The 17,367-nt window shown below is 38.6% G+C and overlaps 1 long non-coding RNA gene across 3 annotated transcripts in view; it reads right to left on the bottom strand.

Moving 5' to 3' along the window:
• Positions 1-17,367, bottom strand: part of LOC142600485 (uncharacterized) — a 50,456-nt gene that overhangs the window by 13,919 nt on the left and 19,170 nt on the right. For 2 of the 3 annotated variants that reach the window (XR_012833991.1, XR_012833988.1), the window contains exon 2: positions 11,459-11,654. This is a non-coding gene — a long non-coding RNA (uncharacterized LOC142600485). Of the gene's footprint in view, positions 1-9,152; positions 9,635-11,458; positions 11,655-17,367 lie in introns of those variants that run through there. The other variant, XR_012833990.1, reaches the window with a different exon arrangement.

Genomic DNA, 17,367 nt, shown 5'->3' with positions numbered 1-17,367 from the left:
GGCACAACCTTGCTTTGGGATAGAACAGGATGGGGCAAGTGAGTGAAACGGGTATAAGAACACAGTTTTTGTGGCCAGGGGTAGAAGCAGACTCCGTATCTGCTGAACAAGATCTACAAATCACCAAAGATTTTCCTGGAAATAAAGCATAATTTAGCAGTACGAGTACACACAAACTATGTGCACCTGCATACTGAACTACATGAAGGTGTGGGAATAGGAGAACAGCATCCTCCCTGCCTGGTCACCACTACTTTGAGGTCAATGGAAGCTGGATTCCTCCAGCATACATTAACATGCTGCCTCCCAAGACCTGGAAACTTTTTCAGCTCTTGAAAAAGAAGGCCAAAAAGAAAATCTTAAAATGTGCCACAGATTGCATGGACATTTCCTGCCAGCACGAAGCACAGTGAAATTCCTCAGCTGTCACAGCTACTAGAGATACAAGAACATACTACCCATGATAGAGCCCACGATTGCACTTTCCAATATCTGTGGTGGGATCTCTCAAATGCTGCAGCAGTCTTATGTCTGCAGCAAATAATCCCTGATAAAACTGCTCCAAACAGTAATCTCATAGCCAGGATTTCTCCCAAAATAGGAACAATTTTTATACCAAGACATAGGAATACATGGTTTTATTCTGTTGGGATTTTTCTTTCTAGTTTTCTGAAGCATTTTCCCTCAAAACCAAAAAATAGCAGGCTTAATGGCTTTATTATCTACAACTACAGCTTGGTCTCCAAGGATCACATGTTCCTTAAATGACATTGAATGGAAGAGGAAAAGAAGTATACCCAGGGTCAATTATAAAAGCAAAAATAGCTTTGCTATTTAAAATCGTATTAGTTCTGGTTACAAAACCAAACCGACATCCGTTTACATTATGAACTTAACAGACTCAGATAGTTCCTCCTGAGCTAAGCGCTAAGTCTCAGCCTGATCAAACTGGCAAGATGCCCAGAGCCACCTTCAGTTTTTAGTAATCACCACTAGGTTACATCCAACTGTATCCCCTGTCATTCCACGATCTTTGCTCCCTGAACTCCTTTGCTCCATGCTATTTTTGAAAAGAAAAAAAAAAAGTAGGCTGTTTTTATTAACTAGTAAAACAATTTACTTTGATTCATCTTCTCTGACCAGAAGAACATAAGAGGTCATCAATCTTAACTTTTCTGTCAGCACAGAGATGTCAAACCAGAATTAAGTGGTGGAAAAATTGTTGAGAGAGAAAATGGAAAAAAACAAGACAAACAATGAAAGATAGTGAATCCCCTTTCTCAAAAGAGGGGAGAAGAAATACTGCTGAGCTGCCTTGCTGCTAGTTGATGCTCTGTCAGGTTAGAAACTTCATTTTTCACGCAGAATCAGAGAGGTTATGATACCTAGAAGAGCTGCAGGCTTTTCATGAATTCAGAGAAAAATTAGAAAAGTGAAAAAAAGTCTCCTATGAATTAACAGTGGTTTGATCTGCACTTTTTATAATAACAAAGAAAATTTCCCTTTACAGCATACACCTGAAATTAGTTGCATCGTCTTTTCTTTGCAGGATACTTCAGTGCAGGATTACAGTCCTCTCCTGCCTTCACCTGTGAACTGCTCTCCCCAAGGTGTCTTCTCTCATCCTAAGTGGTGACTGGCTCTTTTCCAAACAGAAGCTCAGAAGACTGAATTTTCTACCGTTTCAACACTTTCTTTATCCACACCAGATGCTCTTATGCATAACCCCAAGGGATAGGATGAGCTCTATATCACACTCTGAAGATGAGGAAATTCCGGTGGCTCCACAAGTAAAGTGAAATCACACAATCTGTCTACCATAAATATCCCACATCTAGACTTTAGATATAAAAAGTATTAACAAAAGCACTTCAGCTGTTCTGTATTACTGCTCCAGCCATGACAGAATGAGAGCTGGATTGAAGTATATTGGCTCTATAACCAGTGCAATTCTCTACTCTTTGAAATCCCCACCAGCCAGAAGAAATTTTCAATAGCTGATGGGTGGCCTACTCACTTAGCTCAGTGGCAGGCAAGGTTAACACCAAACTGAACACAGCATTACAACCTGACAACACATACACAAAGGTGAGCTTTGTGTCAGATTTTGTAAATACTAACATTTGAGTAAAGAAAAGGATTTTAGCTACTGAAGATGTCTAGGAATCTGGGAGCCATTGAGGACAACAAAACAAACCTCCCAGGAGGAGAGGACAGACATTCCTGGGCAACCAGTGCCCACGGGGATCTTCAAATGAAGGGACCCCAAAGTCCAGCAGACAGCTGCTGACAGTTCCAAAGAATTAATATAAATGAATATAAATATGCCAGTTAAAACATTATCCCAATGAAATATAACAAAGGGATCACCTAATTTATTGAATACAAAATTTTATTAGATCCCAGTTTACTGCTTGCTTACTGAAATTGTTTTGGGCTACTAAAAAGTTCTTGTTGGTATACAGTAAATACAGATATACATAAGTGTTCTGGGTAACATCTAAAGGGAACTTTCAAAAAAACCCAGATTTTATGAATGCAGAGCTCTAATTTGTGTGCAAACAAGTGAGACTGGTCAAAAATTTTCAAGCACTTCTATAAACAAGGCCATTCGTGAAATGCTGAGTAAATTGGAAGTGGGTGGATCTCTCAGAAATGCCATCATACCTTTTCTTAAAAGGAGCTTCTGACCATTCAGTAGCTCCTTTGTGTGCCTTTTATTCTTATCTGTGATCCCATCTGTCACAAGACCCTCCACATCCTTAAATATTACTTCTCATCTGACCACAGTAGTCTAAAAGCCGATAAAATATTTATGTGTTGCATAAATACATGCCACATGGCAGAGTGAGTGTGAATATGAGAATGCAGGCATGTGCAGTCACATGAAGACATGACTTCATATCCTCCGTTTGCAGGGATACTATAATTCCTTGCTTGTCACTTCACATGAGTAGTTTATCAGAAAAACACATTGACAGGATTGTGCCAACCAGCCTTTTTGGAGATGAACACAGACATGTTTTTGGATTTTCAGGACATTTGTCTGGTTTTAAATGTTAATAGTGGAACATATTCTAACAAAGGAGTCCTTAAGTAGCCCTCTCAGAAAAGCAGAATTTAGTTCATTCATCCATTCAGAGACATGAAGTGCTGAAGAGAGGAGTTTTTTCTATCTAGTAAAGACTTTTATAATATCAAACTATTTGTCACAGTATTATCACTTATACTTCTTTTTTAATAATAGATTGCTGTAAAGCCATGAGCGGTTCTTTAAGGTTTTGTTTTATCCTTGCTAGCTGCCCACTTATTCAATGCCTTATCTAAAGACAGATTGATTCATTCCCTCCCAACTACCGCTGTGGAAAAATTCAGAATAGTACCTGAGAGCTTCATACACATTCAAGAATTTATTTCCACATCCTCTTTGTGAGAAGGCAGCTATTATTGTCCCTGTCTTTGTACTTGGAGAATAAATGCATTGAAGGACTGAAATCAGATTTACTCTAAATGCCTATTTAGGTGCCTATTTTAAGAAAATGAGGGTGTGAACATTACAGCTCCTACTCTAAGCACTGCTTTTGCAATAATCCCAAGTTAAGCACTTGGGATACAGATTCAAGGTCCCTCCTGTGTTCCCTCTATTTATTCCTCTTCTTCTGGGCCAGTGAAAATCCATCCTTTGCTGCAAGATCTCACTGCTTCGACAAATGTTATAGAATCATAGAATCATTTAGGTTGGAAAAGACCTTTGAGATCTTAAAGATCTTGTCCAGATCCTCTCTGCCCTTCCACTTCTTTTGCAATGATTTATACCCAATCATCAGAATAGCCTTTGGGCAGTAGATTGGGATTTGGACTGATCACAGCTCAGTAGACAGACAGCTAATTAGGGATCTGAAATCAAACTTCTCACTCCTTGTAAAGTCATCATACCAAAAAAACCCCTAACCCAATCATCATGTCCGTCAATACTTGCACTTACTTAATTTTGAAAGAACCTTGGTTTTCAAGCAGGGTAAGTTTGACAAGTTACCTAACAGAGGCTCACTTCATTTCTGGATCCCAAATGCCAAATGCTTTCAGAAAAGGGGTAGGTGCTAAATTACTCTACAGAGAAAATTATGGACATGCCCGGAAAGAGCTCTATGGACATCCAGAGATCCAAACCACGCAGGAGGCTCCTACTGAAGTTAAGTGCCCCCAAGGTTGGATGAAGAATCTGAACCATGTTCTGCATGTAAACAGTCCCACTTTCCTCTCTTACATCCTTGATTGGACTCAATCATACAGCATGAGGCATATTCACAGTGCTTTTAATTTTGTTCCCCCTAAATTTGGAAATGTTTGTTTGTTTATTCAAGATATCTGAAAGCATTTAAAGATATCTTCCTTGCCATTCTTTTATTGAGAAATACCTTGAACTTTAATAGCATCTTCAATGCAAGTGTCATGTGACTGGAAACTACTGAATCTGTCTCATGGGAAATTCCAGAATTATTTTTGTTCCAAATGAAAATGAGCTGTTAAAGTATTAAAAATGATCATTGATTCAGTTCAGAAACAGAAAAAAGTTTTGCTGAATTGACTCAGAAATTAATCATAAACCAAAAAAAACCCAACAACCATGGAAATTGCAGTTTGAAAACTTGATGCTCCCCTTTCCTGGCCAATCCATATGTTTTGCAGTTCTCCTACAACCATGTGAATCCTGCGATGCCCTGTGCAACTTGGTCAGAAGCATCTCCTGCTTCTTTTGAAAAGGAGCTGAGCTCCAGATCAGGAGTTTGAACCACAGGAGTTTGAGCTGCAGCTGCCATACATCATTAAAAACCATCAAAGAAAACTCCCAGCACTAATATAATAAATAGAAATATTCTGTCTTGGATTTCTCAGCAGCAGCTCTTTAGGTTACTTTTCTCTTCAGTAAAAACAAAAACAAAAACAAAAACAAAAACAAAAACAAAACAAAACAAAAACAATCAGTGGGAAAAGAACACGTTTTGCTAAGGAATCATTTTGACAAAAAATTTGCAGACACTTCTAATTGTGAGCATCAGTGAACTTCACACAAGTCAGAAGTTTTGTGATCAGAAAGACTACTACGCTCATCATTTTGACCTCTGACACATGAACGAATCATTCAGTAATTCCTATCCTGAGATCAAAAATTCATAGATAGCTGAAGTGAGCAGTTTAGGAAGCCTACAGCACTATTCTGAACCTGTGATGTCCTTGGTCTAACCCTGCTTGCACCTACCTTAAGCTCCTGCCTTGAGAGTAAAGGTGGCCTATGTGCTCTCTCTAAGGAGAGGGACTTTAAACCTGAAGCACTCTGTGGACATATCCACCTTATTGACCACAAAAGAAGCCCTTGGCCACCAATTTTCACACCTCAGCTGAGCAATCGGAGTTAGGAGTAGCAAATCTGAGTGCAAGTGAATTTTCACACACCTAGTAACCTGCTAACAATCTCTTATGGTCTTAGTAATCACGTTACAAACGCCAGTAAAATTTTTCACATTTTCCATGCAGAGAAATTGAGGAGTAAGACTCTTGGTAAGAGTCATGTAATAAGTCAGGGTTAGAAAAGGGTACCTTGCTCCTGAGATTAACTGCTTCCCTTTGTATAAGTATTTCCAATGTAGTTCCTACACTGAATTTTAATGTGCTTATTAGTTACCTCATTTCCTGCCTACCTGTCTGTTCTTAAATCCCCCTACTTCAGTCTTACTCTGATCCTCTCAGCTGCATTTCCACCGTACTGTTGCATATTTTATGGTGTACCTTTTTTCTTTTCTTTTTTTTTTTCTTTTTTCTTTTTTCTTTTTTCTTTTTTCTTTTTTCTTTTTTCTTTTTTCTTTTTTCTTTTTTCTTTTTTCTTTTTTCTTTCTTTTTTCTTTTTTCTTTTTTCTTTTTTCTTTCTTTTTCTTTCTTTTTTTTTTCCTTTTTTTTTTTTTTTAATAATCCTCTCCTTGGCTGTCCCCTTCTCAATACCTCACAGAGCTCCCTTCCTCCCAGCCCCTCATTTTTTCCCCCCATCCTGCTATTCCCTATTTTGCTTCACATATTCATACATACTCTAGGACACCTTTGCGCAGGCCATCTTCCAGGCCATCTTTTGGCCTAGAAAGCGCAGAAAGATTAGCTGAGATGGTCTCAGTACAGCCAGTTGCGATGCCAGGACAAGCCCTCCACACCTCACAAACTGCTGATTTTGCTCATCCAGGAATAGCAGGAGCTGTTTTATTCTCAGGAGTTGCCAGAGGATCCTTCTTTCACACAGGAGTGATGTGTCCCCTGTATAATTCAATCTGAAGTCACATGTGGTGCTCTGACAGCAGATCTCAGAGGCAATCATCACCTGCATTAGCTGCAGCCTCAGATGCTTGACCACTCCTAAACATGCCAATGAGGTTCTCCTTTTTCACCCAGAACTCTCTGCAGGGAGCCTGATTGTGGTATCCCCCTCCCCCAGCTCTGAGGAGACCACTGTCTCGGTACTGTTATACATCAACAGCAAAACCAGAAAATTATGGTACATCACCTGGCTTACCAGGTGGACATACCTCATCCCAGTTGTTAACATGTCCAAGTTGTCCAAGTTTTCCTTCCTACTTCTTAAAAATGCATACTTCTGGTTCTTATAAAAATATAATACCTTCCTCTGCAGATCACTAATCCATACCATGCCTGGGTCTGATCCAGTACACCTAAATGCTACTGAAGTTAAGACACAGGGCCAACACTGTTGAGGGCTTTAGCTGAAAATCCAGCCTGGCTTGGCCAGAAGCCCTGTTCAGCTCTGCCATATCTTACTGCTGCACCAACACATGCAGTGAGAGACCAACAGCCTGCGAGCCCTTCCCCATGAGCCCGATGTTCCCGCTACAACACACCACCCCTGTCTTTTTTACAACAGGTAGCCAGCACCACCATTTGTCCAAAAAGGGTTGTTACCTCCAAGTCTTTTCTATCTACTGTCCAAGCTGGGGAATATAGCCTGTGGCTGATTGCTCCCCTGGTCCTGCCCTGCAGCCAGTTGAGGCCATGAGGCTGATGTGTCCCCATGTCCCTGAGTGTGTGCTGGAACTGTCCCTCACAAGGGTGGAGATGGGCTCACAGCTCTCAACTCACTGCCGTTTCCCTGCCTTGGGACATGGAGGACCATCACACCACCACAACTGCTCTTTCGTAATTAACAACATGTTGACTTGCTCTTTTCCTATTCTTGTACACGTGATGGCCACACAATTGATCCATAGCCTTAGAAATGCTGTTAGATGATATAACTCAACTATCATGTTACTTCTGATATTACTTCTGATTCTTCTATCACATTTTGCTGAAAAAGACAAAACTAACTTCCAGTTACTGCTGCACCAGAAAACTGTCCCATGCCAATAATGTAGCTAGTACTTTTGTGCTCAGTTATAGAGGAAATTAAACATTATGAAAACAAAAATTACTCTAAGTATTCAGATAGAGAAAACAAGAATGTTTAGCATATCTGCTTCCCCAGAAATAACAGCAATATGTATATTTTAAATATAGTCAGGATATAAGCAAAATCTCAAGAGGACACTGTTTCCAGCTGTGCTCATGCTTTGCATGACTGATGATTTTAATATTTTGATGCTTCTAATTTTCACATCCCTTTCTGTTTGTTTTGGGGCATTCGGGGGGGGGGGATTTGTACCCATTTAAAAACACTTTGAAAAGCAAGAATACTGGCCTAGAAATTCTTGGAAAGAACTCAGCTGTGCCATGTAGAAAGGAACAGCTTTGATGTATTCGAGGAAGTGCTCCTGCTGAGCTGGCATTTTACAGTTTGTTTCTGTCCAAACCGAGCTGCTCGCACTGATTCATTAGCAAAGGAAACGTCTGTTCTTTGCCAGATCACACTTGCCTATGCCAAGCTAGTTTAGCCAGGCACCACCAGTTCCTGTACATGGCATGTGCATAACCTCTTCAGCATGGTCACGTATTAAAGCCAGTGGCAAAGAAATACTGGGAATGGTTTTGCCTTTAAAAAAGATGACTTGAATGTATAGAAACATTTGCTAGAGTTGTACCAAATTCCAAAGATTTTCAGCAATGAAAACTGCAGTTTGTGTGATAAATATGTGCCAAAACCTATGTTTGATTAAGCAATGTAAAAATGTCTATTTCTGCATCAAACATGCAATGTGTGTTTTGGTCAGATGCAAAACTGTCTTTGTGCTAAATGAAGACTATTTCTAACATGAAACTCCTGGCTCCTTCTCCATTGTCTTGTGACACCTCTGACTGCCATCCTCCATCTTTAGTATGCTCCCCAGCAGCACCTGCCCACTGTTTACAAGAGCTTCTTTTCCACTTAAGAGCTTCCACCTCTTCCCCCACCTTTGGGTGAAGGACGTGATGCCTGTGGGGCGATCTTAACACACATGAGATTTTCCTATTTTCTAAAAGATTATCCTACCTTTGGGTAGCTGGACCCAAAAGGGGATAAACAGCATCTCCACCTGGCCACTGTGTTTCTTGAATTTAAAATTTACTGCTAGCCGCCCTGCTGGCTGCATAGGAGATTTCCTTTATTTAAAACAATAGCTTGTTTTCCAATTGTCTGACTAATCCGATGTTTTTAGTATTTTTTAAAAGATGCAAGCATGTGTATAAAAGGAACATCACTGGTGTTACAGAAGAATTACAAAATACTTTGGTCTTTAAAAGATGTATCTTGCAGGAATTAAAAGTGAGAGTAGGATCACCAATCAGAGCAATTGGGAACCTAGAGAAGGACACAGCATCCCCTCCGGCAAGCCAGACCCCCAGAGCTGCGCTGGGCATTTGCAGGGGGCTGCCGTCTGCAGCAAGGGGCTGCCTTCCCACCCCAGTAACTGTTCCCGGGCCTGGACCTGTCCTCTTTCCTGCTGCATTTGAGCTGTTTAAACTAACACCTTTTACCTCACCATTGGAGTGGGTTTACAACATTTTGGAGGTAAAATATTGAGTGCTGAATATTATCTGATACTTTAAACTAGGAAGTGTTAGAAACTCTTTGGTATAAAAACATGGTAGCAACACTGGACATTCATGTTGACCTACACCATTTACACCAAACTGACCAGGAGGCTCTCATTAGATCATCTGAGTTCACTATATGTCTTTTTTGCACGTCTGGAATTATAACTATTCCAGTGTAAGCAAGCTGGATGAGACTACGTATGAGAGGGTGCAGGAGTCCACCTTCAGTTTCTTCCTAGATCAAGGAACCAAGCCATTGAAATATACACATCTGAAATTAATTTTCTGTCTGATCTCCCATGACTAAAGAGCTTTTCTTGGTCTAGTGCTTGTTTGCAAAATTACATTAAATTATCCCCTTAAATGTGTGCAAAAGATAGGTGCATGCTTCAGTATCTTGGTGATACAGGACTGCTTGACGTAGGGGCAAGGTGATATTTAGCCAAGCATTAGAGACATGTGAGAAGCTGATGCCTGCCTATAAACCTGTGATTTACCATGGCAAACAAGGGACAAAAAGGATACGTGACTCTGTAGTTCAGCACTTAGGATGACAGGAGCAGTCTTTGAATTCCTGCTTTAAATCCCGGCACCATTTCTGCATTCTGCATTAAACCATCAACAGCTAAAATGAAGAAACAAGTCAGGGGAAGCTAAGCTTGAGTCAAGGCAGATCCTCTCTCCCCCAGGGCATGGAAGCTCTCCTGTGCATCCTTGCTCTCCCCTCTGTTTTCTGAGCAGCCTATGAGCCTAACCGGCAATATGGCTTCACTCAAGGAGACAAGCGAGAGACCAAGAAAAGGAGTAACTGTCAACACTCAGCCCATGGTATATAGAAGCCAAATAGGACTACAGAGAGAGCCTCTACACTTGATTTCTTTTGCAAAGTTATGGATATCTGAGGTTTTCCAAAAACTGTCATTTGCTTTAAACATTTCTAACTAGACCTCAAGGCAAAAGTAGACATCTTCCAGGACAATCCAGGCTTGAGTCTCTCCATCCCAGCACATATATAGAGAGACAACAGTATTTCAAGACTGTCTGTATGTGGCAGCACAGTACCGTACTATTTGTTCAATTAATTACTTAACACAGAGATAGACTCAAGATAATATCCTTGGCAATATTTACAAAGTCTTCTGGAGGCAGACCTCAGTTTGCTCTTCGCGTGTTTTAAATGAACTGAAAGCTATGTGGTGCATTTAATGGACATTGCTCAAGCTTGATTGTCTATTGTATTGGGCCACACAGCTCCTGCTGGACTCATGGCATGAGTAGAGCAAAGGAACGTCTGCCTGCAGAAGACCATTTAGGTATACACTCACATTTATTGCTCTGACTGTGAAGAATTCATTGGCTTCATAACTTACGTTAATAGAAATTTGAAAAACATATCCTTTATATGAACAAAGGAAGCTCTATAAGCCCATCTGGCTGGAGCGCTAAACATACTTACTGAATTATTATCTTCTCCATCAGGTTATACAGATTTTCTAAAAATAGGTCCATTGCAAATTCTGGAAGTTTAGGAATTTCTTTGAGCCACGAAATGTAGTGGATTTAACTAGCTAAAGAAATAAGGAGCATAACGAAAGACAGCTTCACCAAAGAGCAAGTCACTTTTTGAGGAATACAGACAGAAAATTTGAAATAGCTTACATAATTTAAAAACAGACGGGACATAAAGCTTTAAAATCATATTTTACTTTTTCTATTTCATGAGTCCAAGCTGCTGCCAAATTGAATGAGTAGATGGCAGTCAAAGTAATAACGGGCATTTTCACTTGCTCTATCCTTTTACACGTATATACATACTTATATAGAGAGACCAAGAGAGAAGGAGAGATGATTCATGAGAATGGAATTTGAATGAAAGAATTGCTGGGCATTTACTTTTCTATTTTACTCTCTAAGGTCTTCAATTCTTCTAAGAAGCCAGTCAGCCCTGTTTTGTTCCTTGGCACATGAAGAAATTTTGATTAACCGTGAATTGAATAGAAATTAAGGATGAATGATGGGGTTTAACTGACGATTAAAATCATACTTACCTCTTAAACATTAACTGGTTACAAAGCAAGATCTAGATAAGACAATAAGCAATTTCAAGTACTTAAAATGCAAGCAATATGCATATGTATCTCCATTTGCTAAAGCTCCTTCTTGCTCTTCCTGTGGGCATCCCAAAGCCCACACTCGTTACATCAAGGCACAGGAGTCCAAAAGGTAAAAGAAAAGAAAACTAGTGCTCATCCATGTATATGCTAGTGAATACGGGGCGGGGGGGAGATTTTAAAATAATAACACACTTAACATTTCCTCAGAAGAAAATGTTTGGTGCCTGGCACTTTTGCACTTTTGAACCTGAAAGTATGAATCTATGACACAGGTACTGAAAGAAGTAAATTCCTCTTGTACATAATTTTGAAACACGTGGCTTTATAACACATACCAAAGTTTTGCAGCAGTTAAGTCACAGCCATTAGTTCCCTGAGGAACTTGGTTACCATGTCTCCATCTTGATTTTCCTGAAGCCTTCATATTTGTATTTTTCTGGCACTTTACAAGATTGGGTCTTGAAATGCTGTCTGTGCTGCCTTATTTGCTGTGAAGTTGATGGCTTACATTTTCTCGTGCAGTTTTCTTTCCTTTTGCAACAAGATCAGGTGGCTAAAGTTTAAGGCCCTTTAAAGGTCCCTTCCAACCCAAACCATTCTATGATTTATTCATAGCAACAGCCACCTGCAGAAAATTTTGGACATGTTTTATGGTAGGGAATAAAGAAATAATGAAGAAATCATTCCATTTCTAATGAAAAAAAAAAAAAAAGGTTTATCTGAAAATACTTCATAAGTTTCAATTATTTAATCTGTATTAGAAACCTGCTTATACCTAGTGGAAATCTCTTTGAAGTGACTGCAGTTGATATTTTTCTCTGCAATTTCAGATGTCAACAAAATGCAGGTTTTTTTCAAATAACAACTGATAAAATGGGATCTTAAAAACAGTGGTGACAAAATAATTTTTAAACAACATAGTAAGTTATAGAAAACTCATAAACTGCCAATAAACTAAGTTCACCAAATCTATTGCAAGCAATAAAGAGTTTGAATAGCTCTACAAAAAAATAAATCTACCTTGGGTAAAATTTTGCACATGTAGAGTCAGGTTTTGGGTAACTTTTCTTTTTCTTATGCATTTGATAATGTAACACCTTAGTATAATGAGAAATCAGAACTTCCTTGAAATATTCTCAGTTCCTTTGATGTCAGCTTGTAATTTCTTTTACTTATAAAGTATATTCTTTTACTTTTAACTTATAGGCTATATACTATTTCAATATATTGTTAAAGTTGGCATTATTTGTACCATACCATGCCCTTGAACCAAGAAAGTGCTAATCAAGTATGTGTTTACATGTTTTCCCAAACAGAGAGATATTTTTAAACTGTAAACTAAAATTTAAACTCCACATATAAATTGAATGCTTATTTTTTTATTTTTCAGACTCAGTGCCTGAATGGGCTTTTTCAGCTCCAAAATCCTGACGGTTTCTTAACTGCAATAATTAGGATAATTATAATTTAACTATGTTTTAAGTATTTTAATTTCTTCCCACTCTGAATATCATTATTTCAACACTGACAAGTAAAATAGGTCATCTTATATTTCCCAATATAATAAAGCCTGAATAACCATTGTCAAGGTAACTGTTGCTGATTAATTTAATAGATGTGTCTCTGGATTTTAAAATTCAGTATCAGCCATTAGTTATAACAAAACTTTTATGATCCCTTTGTTCAACAGCTGTGAGTTAATGACAACCACAAGGTAGGGCAGTACTCAAGTCCATGAGGTCATATCCTTTACTTCTGAACCTGTTTGCATTTTGTTCTTTAGCAAGCCAAGGCAGATTGATTGTAATGGAGTGTTGTATCAGGCTCAACTCAGAGAAAGTGTAACCAGAAACAGTATTAAGTTATCACTAAATAGATTCCTTTTTTTCCCTACCTGGCAGATGGAGAGTCTAGCGTGCTGGTGCTTTCCTCATATTCGCCCAGTGTAGTCTGTGGCAATTCAGCCAGACTAGATGTTTGAATCGTGTTGTATCATTTCATTCTGAGGTTATTTAACCCTTCCTTGACATTGCCGTAACAGTTTGGTCAATTTTGAAACTAAAACAAAAAGTTGCAATATTTTGCCTTTGAAATTTTCTAAATAAATGCTGCAATACTCAGAGTATTTTTAGGCTCAAAATGTTTGCCAAACTGGACCTCAACTTATGACTAGTTGCAGCCCATCTCATACGGCATTTTCTGATCATGCTGGATCAAATACTGATTTATCTGTGGGCTCAGAGAAGGACTACAGTCTCCTTAAGAGCTATAGGCTACTTCCCAAAGGGAAAACAGCTAAAATGCCACTCCAATGGTTATATCTCACCATTCCTTCTCCTGAGCTTTATCCTTTGTGTCATATTTCCAGAGCTGTCCATGACAGAGAAGAACATGCACATGCCACGCTGTTGAAAATTGAGTTTTGAAAAGAAAAAAATAAAAAGCCTACCAAACCAAAATTGGCCTACCAAATTGGGCTCTCTATTATCTTATATTCCTTACGGATTGCAGTTCAGGCAGAACTGGCCAGTCCCAGCCCCCACTGACATCAGGCTGTCCAGTACTTCCCACTATTGACCTGTGATGTAAGTGCCTTAGAACCTTGTCCAGTTTTATTTGGGCTGGATTTTTCCATGATGGATAACAAGCTAAGGCAAACACTTTATATGCCTTTACATAATTCTCATGCTTCAACTGCTAACGAGTGATCAATATTAAGAGAAAATATGACTTCTGGTAAATCTCTTCAGGTTTTGAAGTAAAATCTTGAGCTTTGGTCATGGGCTTCTTGAGGTGGAGGAACTACCTTCCAGAGCTGTCCAAACAAAAACCTCTGAAAAAATCTTAGTGGGCACAGCAACAGAGAAGAGGGAAAGATCATTAAAAATTATGTATACTTGTAAAAAGGACATGACCTGAGAATTCATTGACAGTCTTGATTCTTGCTTTTCTATATCCTTTGCGTGCTTGAAGTCACAGTCTTAAAGTTCTGTTAAGGGAGGCCTGTATGTGTAGGTTGGCGTGTGTATTTCAGTATTAACTAGAAAATCATCTTTAAAGAGAAATAAAGAATATAAGGCTGCAACATCAACTCGGGAAATACCACCAGAAACTGGATTATATAAAAGTGATATAAGCAAAACAAGCAAAATGGTTCTGCTCATTTAATCACCTTAGTTTCTGAGAGGCTTAAGTGTGAAACAGGTTGTGCAACGTAAGATTCTCTCTTCGTCTTGCAACTTTTTCATAAGAAATTACTATTAAACATTTGCAAAATAATATAGCTTATGTAAAATATGGTGCATCGAGTACTTTCCTGAAAAAAAATCAACTTATGCTGAATACAGCCATTAATTAGCCCAATTATATATAAAGCATGACAAATAATTTCATTTTTAACCATGAAGTCCTGCTGACACTCTATTTTACTTTGTGAAGAAACACTTTTAACCTGAAGTGGTTTGTACTGCATTTACCCTAAGTATAAATCAACTTAAACTTAGTTCTTGCTTTGACTTTGTAGTACTCTTTGAATTAGAGTTAACTTATTAACAGTTAAAACATGAACTAAAGCAATATTACTACTGGCATTTGAAATTTTAGAATAACATTGGTTTTAGGTAGGTAGGTAGGTAGGTAGATAGATGATAGATGATAGATGAAGAAGGATAATGCTCTGATAATGCTCTGAACATCCTGCAATTCGTTCTGATTCTTCTCTATTCAGCACCAGTGTGCTGGTGTTGCAGTGAATCTTCATTTAACCTGAAACAGGAATGTTACAGTCTTGATCTTACTTCAGGATTTCTTTCTGAGTTTTTACTTTTTTTCAAAGTCTAATTAAATATATATATATTATATATATATGTAATAAGGCACTGTAGATGGCAAGGTAAGTAGCTGAGGCAGATGAGAAAAATAAACACACCCTGTTATGTCTTCAGTACTCAATTCTTGACAGAGCATTTGCTATTTACTTGAAAATTCTGCAAAATTTTTAGGGGTCTGGGCTGGGGTGGAGGCTAGGTGGTTGAGTTTGGGGTTTTGATCATTATGAAATGTTTGCCACCAGAATTTGGTTTTTTGGGGTTTTTTTTACATAACATTCCCTAATTTTCCTCTAACTTATTTCCCATATTCATAAAGAAAGTCAGAATTACTTCATTCTCTTTAGATTGATATTTTCTAGAAGGTCACTATAATGGCCCTCCCTTGACTTATAACACCAATAACTTTGTCATTTGTCTTATGATTTTCCACCTTCTATTTCAGCAAGTATTAGTGACAGAGTTAACAGAGGCAGAGTAAACCTGCCTCCCCACACCAGGGTCCCCCCACTAGCAGCTCGCTCACTGGCTAGCACCTCTCCCGTGAACACACTGGTGCATTGCAAAAACCACAAATCCTTGTCAGACCTCCAGCTTGGACAACTTTAGGTTCTTGTCCTAGTCCTCTGGTAATATATGAAGGGGAGTTTGGTGGCTATGGACCCTTGGTGAGGGCTGCCTGAGACATTCAGGAGTCTGAGTGTTGACATAGGGTGTTTTTTTGCTATCCTATTAGCATTTTATTTATTAGCATAACATTTTATATTACTTCTCAAATAAGTCTCAAGTTCAGGACAGGTCACATCTTGTTAATACGCACTGAAACTAGAATAATACAAATGCTTCTTACTCTCTTCTAGACTAAGATTAAGATCTCTTGCTTTTAAAATACAATCATCAGTCTTTTGATATGATATTGTTCCAGGCCATTTAATCTGTATAGTTCCTTCAGAAAACAATATTTCTGAATGCTTAACAAAACATTCCTGGAACAAGAAGTCATTCCGCATTTTACCCTTCCAGCCTCAGAAATCAACTGTGCTTGTTGCATGTGTGTTTTATTTTGTTTGGCTTGTTATATCCCTCAGTTTAGAGATCAAAAAGTGAATCTGTACTGTAAAAATAAGCCCTTTGTGTTGAAAGGAAGAGAAGGGGAGAGGATGGGGAACATTTAATCATATATGGGTTGTATCTAACCGCTTTATTAACAGTGTGCTTCAGATGCTTTGCATTAAAACTTAACATAAAGAATGCTGAATGAGTGCCAAAATCAACTGCATTGTTGGATAAATGGTATCACTGCACCCAAGTTGTGATTTATTCTGACATAAAATTGCTTGCCTGCAATTAAATGTTCATTATTCTACCCTAAGACATAAGTAAACACTGATCATAAGGATTTAAATTATCATAATGGTTTGTATAAATTCTATGATCAATTTTTATTCTTCTAGTTTTATGCTTCTACCAGCCATTACATAGTCATATTAATATTGATAATTGCCACAGGCATACATTAAATAGTCTATTTTTGTCTCATCCCAATATCAGCCTGAATTTACTTACATACAGCCTGACTGTCTTCCACAATCTGCCCCACCATGTTCTTATTGCATGTTTTTTTCTTGTTGTATCTACCCATCTCTCTCCCTTTGTCCACTAAGTCATGCTACCCTCTCACTTGTCCCTTAGCTAACATATATTTTTACAGAGAAAAACACAAGTGGGTTGGAAGGAAGGACCAAGGAGGAAAGAAGAGGGAGCTAAGAGACTCCTGAAAAAAAGGCATGATGATTTTCCAAGTGCAGGGGTGATGACGTAGGTGCTGGAACACGTTAGCTCAGAACACTGCAACGATTTCTTATCTACTTCTGCTGTATTACCACACATCAGTAACCTCAAAAATTTTCCTCTTTCTAAAAATTTCCGTTTGGGCTCTGACTGAAGGTGAAATGTACTGGGAAGTTTGAGCAAAAGTAGTAGCTGTTTATGTGGACTGAGTGTAAAGAAGCCATGCTGTCCCATAAAGAAATTAAAGTGCCAAAAGACTGAAACTCATCCTGTTGACTTATTTTTCTGTGATTTTGCATTTTAAAGATAGAAATAAACACAAAAGCAAACCTGGAAATACTACTTAATCAACTGAGCAAAGTGTAATAGATATTTACCCAATTAAGAAATCAAGCAACAGAGAATGCCAAAGGTTGCAAGCATAACCTTAATTCGATGAATCTTTATTCCAGTCATAGCTATTGGTTATTTGGTCAAAATAAACGATGCTGTTCCCTACCCCATGTTTACTGAGCTAACTGCACAGCCCAAGCAGAAGCCACATGGGACAACTCTTCAGAGATGGTCCCCTCCCATTGCTCTGCCTGGAGCAACAGCCCAGCTTGGTCCATGGGACAGGTTAACAT

The sequence above is a fragment of the Balearica regulorum genome, chromosome 1, assembly GCF_011004875.1.
Source record: "Balearica regulorum gibbericeps isolate bBalReg1 chromosome 1, bBalReg1.pri, whole genome shotgun sequence".
NCBI classification, from domain to species: Eukaryota; Metazoa; Chordata; class Aves; order Gruiformes; family Gruidae; genus Balearica; species Balearica regulorum.
The sequence above is the reverse complement of the archived record's forward strand: the minus strand, read 5'-3'. Positions and strand labels throughout refer to the sequence as shown.